The sequence below is a fragment of the Acanthochromis polyacanthus genome, chromosome 14 (assembly GCF_021347895.1).
Source record: "Acanthochromis polyacanthus isolate Apoly-LR-REF ecotype Palm Island chromosome 14, KAUST_Apoly_ChrSc, whole genome shotgun sequence".
Lineage (NCBI taxonomy): Eukaryota > Metazoa > Chordata > Actinopteri > Pomacentridae > Acanthochromis > Acanthochromis polyacanthus.
Genome location: NC_067126.1, coordinates 34,134,718 through 34,144,394, shown reverse-complemented (window position 1 = coordinate 34,144,394; position 9,677 = coordinate 34,134,718). Strand labels below are relative to the sequence as shown.

The 9,677-nt window shown below is 40.2% G+C and overlaps 1 long non-coding RNA gene across 1 annotated transcript; it reads left to right on the top strand.

Moving 5' to 3' along the window:
* Positions 1-4,011: 4,011 nt before the first annotated feature.
* Positions 4,012-9,200, top strand: LOC110954826 (uncharacterized). The gene is made up of 2 exons (XR_002595949.2): positions 4,012-5,662; positions 8,442-9,200. It is a non-coding gene; the product is annotated as an uncharacterized LOC110954826 (long non-coding RNA).
* The last annotated feature ends 477 nt before the right edge of the window (positions 9,201-9,677 follow it).

Genomic DNA, 9,677 nt, shown 5'->3' with positions numbered 1-9,677 from the left:
TTCTGGGGAGAATGTGTTCCATCCCTCCCTTATAAGACATACTTGTAGCCCATCTGTAGCTCAAATGGCACCGCAGAAAAACATATTATTGTCTTGAACTACTCTTTTATCTCACAATCTCAGACTGCCTGAAGAAGCTGATGCACTTTAGAGGATGTAATTATGATTTTGCAAAGAAAATGCAATCTTTCACATCAGATTTTAACAAGCAGTGTTGCCTCCTGAATGAGATTAAACTGTCTAATCTAATCAGTTGTATTCATTCCTCTCTCCTTACCCAGTCTGTCTAAATTAAATTGTAGCTTTATAGTGAAGCTACTGTATTATAGAACGTGACTGAATTGAACATTAAGGCTACCCTTTTTGATTTTTACATATACTTCCTAACTTCTTACTTGTTTCTCCTTTTTGTCCATCATTAAGTGTCAAATATGAGCAAAATTGTAAATACTGGAACTTTAAACCCTGTTTGCCATTGTATATATATTTCCACAAACAACTCTAAGTCAGTGCAGTTACCCCTGAGATGATGGAAACAACACCTTGTGCTTGTGAAACTGTGTGGTTAAGGGTTGAGGCTAGAGGCATCCTGTTGTAGCTGCACATGTGTGTGGGAGGGTCCCGCAGAATCAGATGATATGATCACGCTTAAGGGCTCCTGTTTCTCTATATTATGCACAATATCGCTCTGCCCTCATAATTTCCAAATTGCTAATATCAAATAGAGCGAAGGATGGATAATGATAGCAATCAAAACAGGTAATCAGCCCTAATCACGGTTGTGCTCAGAGGCAGACGGTTTGGGGACGTTTCTCTGCCCTTAATGGAATCAAATTGAGATGATGCTGGAAGGACACACACATTGTTAGTGAAAGGCAATGTTCTCTTTTTCTGCTTGTTAGCTGAGGCTCTTCTCACAATGGTGAATATAAGCAGGGGTGCCTGCTGGCTGCTGCTACCAAAGACCTCATTCATGAACCAAGGATTTGGACAAAAGAGGCCCCAGGGTTTGCACACACACACATATACACATTAGTGCCTATGACATAAAGACACATAATACAACAAATGCATACAATACAGCACATGGAAAAGAGGGGAAGTGAATGCAAATGTGTGTGTGCAGCTTGTTGCATCACAGATGTAACACCTACAAATACACGTTCACAGAAGCGCCCACGCACACAGACATACAATAAATTCAAGGAAAGTGCAAAACCAGTAGATATTTATTTATAATTTAGGCAAAAGTAACTAATATTTGACAGGTGCTTTTAAAATATTCCAAAATGAGCATTTGCAAGAGTTTTACACATGGCATTTATGGCTGAAATGTTATCAGAAGCCCTTGAGTTGCTTCGGTTTATCTTTCTAAATGGAAAGCAAAGTGAAAAGTTCAGCAGGCTCCATCCAGACACCAGCAAGGAACGACTGCAGCTCTTAAACAGCTGACGAAATATTATATCATTACCTACTCATGTCAATCTTATCTGATGCAATCCTTAAGAAATAACACCATGTAATACTGAGAATTGGATGACATTTACAGTTTAAAGGGGTGATGCACTTTCTTTGAACATCAGGATATTGGAGACACATTTAAATTGTGTTTCTTCCATCTGTCAGGCAAATTGATGAAGCTTGTTTTCTTTCCAGCCCTCCACAGACCTTCAGTAAGCCTGCACCAGCTAAACAGATCTTGTAATCAAATTCTGCTCCATCAGCTCTGCATTAATCGAGAAAGAGAAGGAGAAACAGAAGAAAGTGACAGAAAAGAAGCCTGTATGGCAACAGTCTACAACAGAGCCCACAATTTACAGTGTAATTTTATTGTATGAATCAGATAACAAAAAATACTTACTGGTTTTACTGGGAATTCAGACACCATGGATGAAAATGTAACCATTCAGGGAACAAGTGAATAACATTTCAGAAGGAGTTCCCAGAGATGCTGAGCCCTTTGGTTTCACTCTGTGGTCCATCTCATCCCAAACCATCTGGATTGTGTTTAGGTCAGGTGGAGGCCAGGTCATCTGACACAGCACTCCATCACTTTCTTCTTGGTCAGATAGTCCTTCCACAGCCTGGAGGTGTGTTTGGGGGTCACTGTCCTGTTGGAGAATAAAGGACGGTCCAACTAAACACAAACCGGATCGGATGGCATGATGCTGCAGGATGCTGTGGTAGCCATGCTGGCTCAGTCTGCTTTCAAATTGGAATAAATCCCCAACAGTGTCACCAGCAAAGCACCCCCACACCATCACACCTCCTCCTCCATGCTTCACAGTGAGAACCATGCATGTAGAGACCATCCATTTACCTCTTCTGTGTCGCACAAAGACATGGCAGGTGGAACCAAAGATCTCAGATTTGGACTCATCGGACCAAAGCACAAATTTCCACTGGTTTAAGGTCCATTCCTTGCCTTTCCTGGTCCAAACAAATCTCTTCTGCTTGTTGCTTTTCATTAGTCATAGTTTAGCAGCTATTGGACCATAAAGGCCTGATTGGTTCAGTCTCCTCTGAACAGTTGATGTAGAGATGTGTCTGCTACTAGAACTCTGTGTGGCATTTATCTGGGCTGTAATCTGAGCTGCCGTTAACTTGTGATTTCTGAGGATGGAGACTCTGATGATCTTCCTCTCAGCAGCAGAGGTGCCTCTTGGTCTTCCTTTCCTGGGGCGGTGCTCAAATGAGCCAGTTTCATCGAAGCACTCGATGGTTTTTGCGACTGCACTTGAGGATACATTCAAAGTTTTTGCAATTTTTCAGACTGACTGATCTTCTGTTCTTAAAGTAATGATGGACTGTCATTTCTCTTTACTTAGCTGATCGGTTCTGGCCATAATATGGATTCTAACAGTTGTCAATTAGGGCTGTCAACTGTGGACCGACCTGACTTCTGCACAACACAACATTAAGAAGGAAAGAAATTCCACAAATTAACCTTGACAAGGAACACCTGTGAAGTGAAAACCATTTCAGGTGACTACCTCAGGAAGTTCATCGAGAGAATACCAAGGGTTTGCAAAGCAGTAATCAAAGCAAAGGGTGGCTATTTTGATAAAGTTAAATATAAAACATAATTCCATATGCGTTTATTCATAGTTCAGTGAGAATCTAAAATGTAAATAGAAAATAAAGAAAAACTATAAAATGAGAAGGCGTGTGCAAACCTTTGACTGGTAGTGCATGTTAAATGGTCTCAAATTATTACAAAATGAGAGTATTTGCAACCTTTCCACAACATTTTTGGCTATAATGTAATGTTTTTGGCATTGCTAGGCCTGAGCGTCAGAGGCTATAGCCCCAAAATAAGAAAGATGAAAATGTGGCCTTGCTCTATTCATCTGTCATTCTAAATGGGCATGAAAGTCTTCTGTTCTGATCCATGTTTTGGGTCTTCTGTGTGTCATTCAAGCAGCGGATGAACTTTGTTTTACTTGGCACGCATGTATTTTGTGTGAGCAGAGACAGACACAGCATAATGGTTGCAGCACTTGTCATTGTTGGTATCTATTGGTGGCCAGATGATTAATTCATTAAAGCAAGAATAGAATGCTTTGAGTAAAAGAAGGTCTTTCAAGATGAAAAAATGAAGGCAACGAGATACAGGAAAGAGATTAGAGGAGGTGGAGGACAAGATATATTCTCTTGTTGGTTAGATTCCCATTAGGCTAAACATAGACAAAGTTTCCATTGCTACAAGCTACACAGACAGCATTTATCAATTAATTATTTGGGGTATTAGGTTTTGAAACTTCATAGGTGAACTTTTTCCCCTTAAAACATTCAAATTACTGTCAGATAAACTCATTAAAAATGAAGTAATAGTCTGTTAGCCATACAGTGCCTATAAAAAGCATTCTCATCCCTTGGAAATATCCTTTTATTGCTTTTAAAGACCCAATAATGCTGGATTTAGTTGCACTGTTTTGTCAAGAATTTACAAAAAAAAAAGACATTTGTATCAGAATGGAAACAAATTCTCGCAAAGTACTGTGAATTAATGAAAACAGAATATGTAAAATGTGTGCATAAGTAGTCACCTCATTTAAAGTGACTCACCTAATTCAACACAGATGCAGAAACTGCAATGGCGCTGGAAGCCTTATTGTGTATTAGTGAAAATGGAGATATTTGAGTGTAGTGAATGTGTTTCAAGTAACTGTATTACAAAGTCACTGGTGCAGCAATGCTCCTGGCTATAACTGCACAGTAAAGATAAAAGAGCTTCCCAAGCAGTTCAATGAAAAGATTATTTTAAAATGTGTAAGTTATAGGATGGATACAGGAAAATTTCCCAGTCTCTCTTTTGAGTACAGTTAAATTCATCGCTAGGAAATGGAAAAAAAAATACGCAAAAATCAAGACAGAGCAGAGAACTGAGTGACCATGCAAGAAAGACACTAGTGAGGGTGGCCAGCAAGACAGCTATGACTTCCCTAATGGAGTTACAAGCATCAAAGCTTTATGGGAGAGTGACTAAATCATAACAAACAAGCTATCATGCAGTTACTGTGATATTAATGTGGATCATGTGCTACATATAGAAACAGGGCTGGATGACCTTATTTTACTTAAAGCTCGGTAACTCACACTTTCTACTCATGTTACTCTGAAATATAAAGTTGGGCTGATCTGAGTTTCCAGTCCTTAATGATCCCACCAGCCCCTCAAGTTGTTCAAATGGAAAACAAAATGAAAAGTTCTCCAGACTCCATCCTGATACAACTGCAACTCTTGCAGAGCATGTTTACATGACTGAAATTCACAGCTGATGCAACCTTACATCATCACCCACCCATGTCAGTCTTATCTGATGCAATCTGTAAGAAATACAGCTATAAAGCTGCTGGAGTTGCTACTATGGCACTTTAAGATGAGATGCACTTTCATTGCACAGCTGTTGCAGCCTTTGCTTTGGTCAGGATGGCCAGTTACGCGCAGTTGACGCAAGAGAAAAAGACTGCTATTGCTGCTCTACACGAGGAGAGATGCTCCACCCGTCACATCGCCAAAAGAGTGTCTTGCAATCAGTCGACAGTGAGCAGATTTCTCTCCAAACTCAAGAACACCGGCTCTGCAGCGAGGAAACAAGGAACGGGACGCAAACGCGTGTCTACGGCTAAACAAGACCGAGTTCTGAAGCGCCTGTTCCTCAAAAACCGCAGCGCGTCTTCCTTCGAGCTCAAACGCGAATGGGAGGAACATACGGGAGTGGTGGCGAGTGCAGTGACGGTCAGGAGACGCCTCCTGAGGAGCAGATGCCCTAAGAAGAAGAAGAAGAAGAAGCCCCTCCTCACAGAAAAAAATAAAAAAGGTGCGGCTAAACTGGTGCAAGGAGCATGTGGAGTGGACGCCTGAGCACTGGAAGTCTGTCATTTTCTCGGATGAGAGGAGATTCATCCTCCGTGTGGCTGATGGACAGAGTGGAGATCCAGATTGTTTGGAGGTGAGATTCCCAACCAGTCAGTTGATATGGGGCTGCATTTCCTATCATGGAGTAGGTCGCCTGCAGTTTGTAGATGGGTCCTTAAATACCACTGGATACCTGGCTATACTGGAGGAAAAGCTGCTGCCAACCATTAAGGACCATTTCAAACTGCCAAATAAGTGTATCTTTCAGAAAGACTGTACTCCCTGTCATCGAGCTAAAAGTGTGAGTATACTTCCAGATGTTTATTATGAGGGGGCCAGATGGAGCCACTAAAAATCTTGGGGTGGCACACAAAAACCAAAACCGAATTTTAGTATTTCAACAAACTTTATACGCTACCGGTCAAAAGTTTTAGAGCACACCAATTTTTCAATTTTTTAAAAATTGGGAATGATGCATGTTTGTGTCTCATTGTACTCTGAAATAAAAGCATAGAGCAAATAAACAAATTAGGTTAAAAAAAAACAATTTAGGAACCAAAATGTATTCAAAACTTTTGACCTATGAAAATAGTCATCAGATATAACAGCTGAACACACTTGCTACGTTCTTTCCACAATGGAAATCAAACATTCTTCAGAAAGTTCTTCCAAACTCTGTTGCAGAAGTTCCCATAAATGTGTGACACTTGTAGATTACTTTGCTTTCACTCTTCTGTCCAGTTCATCCCAAACCAGCTCCATAGGGTTTAAGTCTGGAGACTGTGCCATCCACTCCATGTTTTCAAGCTCACCATCTTGTTCTTCTTTTTTTCCCTAAGGTAGTTCTGGCATAGCTTGGTCTAATGTTTTGGGTCTTTAACTTGCTGTAGGATGCACCCCTGACCAACTAGGAACATACCAGAGGTACTGCAGAATGCTTTGGTAGCCGTTTTGGTTCAGGGTTCCTCTCACTGTACAAATCACCGACCCCTGGATCCAGTAAAACAGCCCCAGACCATCACGCTTCCTCCTCCATGTTTGACAGTTGATGTCACACACTGAGGAACCATCCTTTCTCCTACTCGACAGCGTACAAAAATCCTGCGTGATGAACCAAAGATTTCAAATTTTGATTCATCATTCCGTAATACCTTCTTCCAGTCTTCAGTAGTCCATTGGCAATGCTTCATGGCCCAGGCAAGCCTTTTTTTTCTTATTCTGACATCTTAGCAGTTCCTTTCTTGCTGCAACTCGACCTGTCAAGCCTGCACTTCAAAGTCTTCTCTTACAGTTGAAACTGAGACTAAGCTGTGCTTGAAGCTGTTGTCCTGTGAGCCACCTATCACCAACCTGTTGACTCTTAGAAACTTGTCTTCTGATTCTATTGTGGCTTTGGGTGTTCCAGAGCTCTTCCTGTGAGAGTTTCCTCGAGTGTCAGAGTGCATTTTGATGTTGAAGAAAACTGTACTCACTGACACTTTGACTGTCTTCACAATTTCTCTGTGTTATGATGGTCTGTCTCTCCTCTACTGTTAATTGCCTATTCCTCCCCATTTTCATCGAAAGGCACTACTTTCTGCAGGAAAATGCTGTTCAAATAATGCTCTGGAGGGTTTGGTGCCACGGTGTGTTCTAACACCACTTTATGCAGACAGAGGGGGTTGGAAGTAATTAAGAAAATTCGGAACACCTGTAGGATGTGTTAGCACCAACTTTCAAGGCTTGATCAACCTCCACTGCTGTTCAATAGCTTTAAGTTGTTAACCTATTTCTTGTTCCCTGAAAAAGGCCTTTTTACTGCCCGGCAAAACTGCGTTTGCCGGAAGGTATTGTTTTCAGCTGCATGGTCTTGCTTGCGTGTTTGTCTGTAACAATTTGGTTTCCGCGCGATAACTCGATCAAATATTGATGTAGCCTCACCATATTTGGTACACAGGTGTACCATAATAAGACACAGGTCAAGTTCGAATTTGGTGACCGTGACCTCATTTTCAAGGTCACAGGGGTCATCTTTGTCGCGGGCGGTCCAAGTTTGGCAAAACTTCTTGTTGTATAATTGTTCTCATTATTTTTCAGTTTGGGGTAACCTTACCTTTATTTTTAACCTCAGGCAGTTCACCATTTACCTTTGTTTCATATCAAGCTATTCATTAGACTTGAACTACTTGAACTTCAATAAAAAACTGGAAAAATTGGGGCGTTCTATAACATTTGACCAGTAATGTATGTAATCAAAATGAAAATCAAGAAACTGCTTTATTTTGCAGCTTTTATTATCTAATGTGCACAGACTAATACGAGAACAGTTACAATTTTAGTCTTATATGTGACCATTAGTCAAATTAGTGAAGAATAAATGCTGTAGTGGCAGCAAGAAGTCTGTGTCTGCTCATGTGTGATGATAATTTTGTAACTATACCAACTTATGGTGCAATAAAGTTTATTTTCATTGCTGCTAGGCTGCCCGTTGCCATATTTTGGTAGTTTCTTGAACATAATGTTGCATATATTCTACTGCAAAACAGAAAAATCTTCAAAGTAAAGAAAGCTTAAAATGATGAAGAAATGTTTCAAATTTATGAAAAGGTCAGAGTTTCACAGTAAAAAAAAGGTTCAGTTGTGATGGAGTTTTTGAATCACCCTTCTAACTTTAGTTGAAAAGCTGAGACTCTATGTGGCAACTCAACTATCTGAAGTGTAGAAAAATACACAGACTTACTCACCGATAAACCCTGATCGATCCTGTCTCCAGGTCAGGGATAATTTTTAAGCATGTAATTTATAAAGTTGTCGCTTTGTTGAGTTGTGCGTGAATGCATGCTCCTCTTTTGTTTTGAAGAGAATCAAATGAATCCTATGGCTCTTTGACACTGCAGGTCTCCTCCACTCCTACAAGCAGCTGGACGCAACAAACTAAATTTCAGCTCTTGTGAACACTTTGAGATCTGCGTGTACATCTGTCAACTTTCACGCTCTCTGTGGTGTTTACGGACGCCTGACTGATTTAGGCACTTCTGTAGTTACTCCTGCTTCATTTCTGATTCAGAGACTAAACAGTAATGTGTTTACATGCGTTACAGGTGAAGAAATGGATGGAAGAACGGTCCATTAAAACTCTAAAATGGCCAGGAAGCAGCCCGGACCTTAATCCTATAGAGAACTGTTGGCATCTTCTGACATCTGCAGTTGGCAGAAAGAGACCAAAGACCCTCCATGAACTTCAGGACGCCATCGTTCATGTTTGGAACAATGGAATTTCACCTGATTACCTTCAGATATTGATCTTGTCAATGTCTCAGAGGTGTGCTGCCGTCATCAGGGCAAGAGGTGGTTCAGTTAAATTTGTTCCTGCATGGTGATGTTTACACTGTAAAATGAAAAGACTTGAAGGCTTCCAGTAATAGTCCAGCTACAAACGTTATGTTTACCAAAAATGTTATCTTTGCCTTAAATATTAACTGATGTAGAGCCAAGAGGTGACTCCAAGATGCTCTTGGCCTCTTTAGGCTACAGTCTTGGCAAACTTCTGTCCACCTCACACAACCACTAGTGAAGCCTGTTAGAGGGCTTTGGCTGTACTCATAGAAGTGGAGTAAATAGAAGTGAAAAGAGTGTAACTTTGACTAACTATTCCAAATTTCAGAAATGAAAAAGCTTGGTGTTCTCAAGGTGTATTTCTAAATGTCATACCTGCATAAGGGATCAATAAATGTATCGAAAAAATGTAACTGTTCAGCCTAGAGAGATTTGAGATATTAGTTTCTATCAGTTTAAGCCTGGCCACCCCATAAAAATGTCTGACTGTGTTGCTGACTATTAATAAATATCTTTTGCTTGTTTTTATTTCTTAAACTTGTCATTAATATAATGTACAATCATCAAAAATGCTTAGAATTGCAAAACTCCTGGATGGTGAACATTCTTTAAGTTCCAGAGCACGTGGGTGAGGCAACAGTAAATAATAGAAACACAGTTAAAACACTCCACAGTGACACAACACCTCAAACTGTATCCTCTAAAATGATCATACAGTTCTAACAACACATTTTGAAAATATTTTCAACAAAAACTGGAAACAGAAATCTTTCTGGAAGCAGTATTTATTGCAGAACTGTTACATTAACCTGCATTAGTTCTGTCTATGCCAATCTTTCAACAGTTAATAAAGTGGAACATTGACTTTTACAAGCTCAACTGTGTAATTTTAGATTTCAAAGAACAAAATGAGCTCACAAAAATGTAATTGCTCCAAGCTGAATGAAACAGGACCCATTTTGCTGCCCTGTGTGCATTAAATGCCACAACCTGAGAAATAG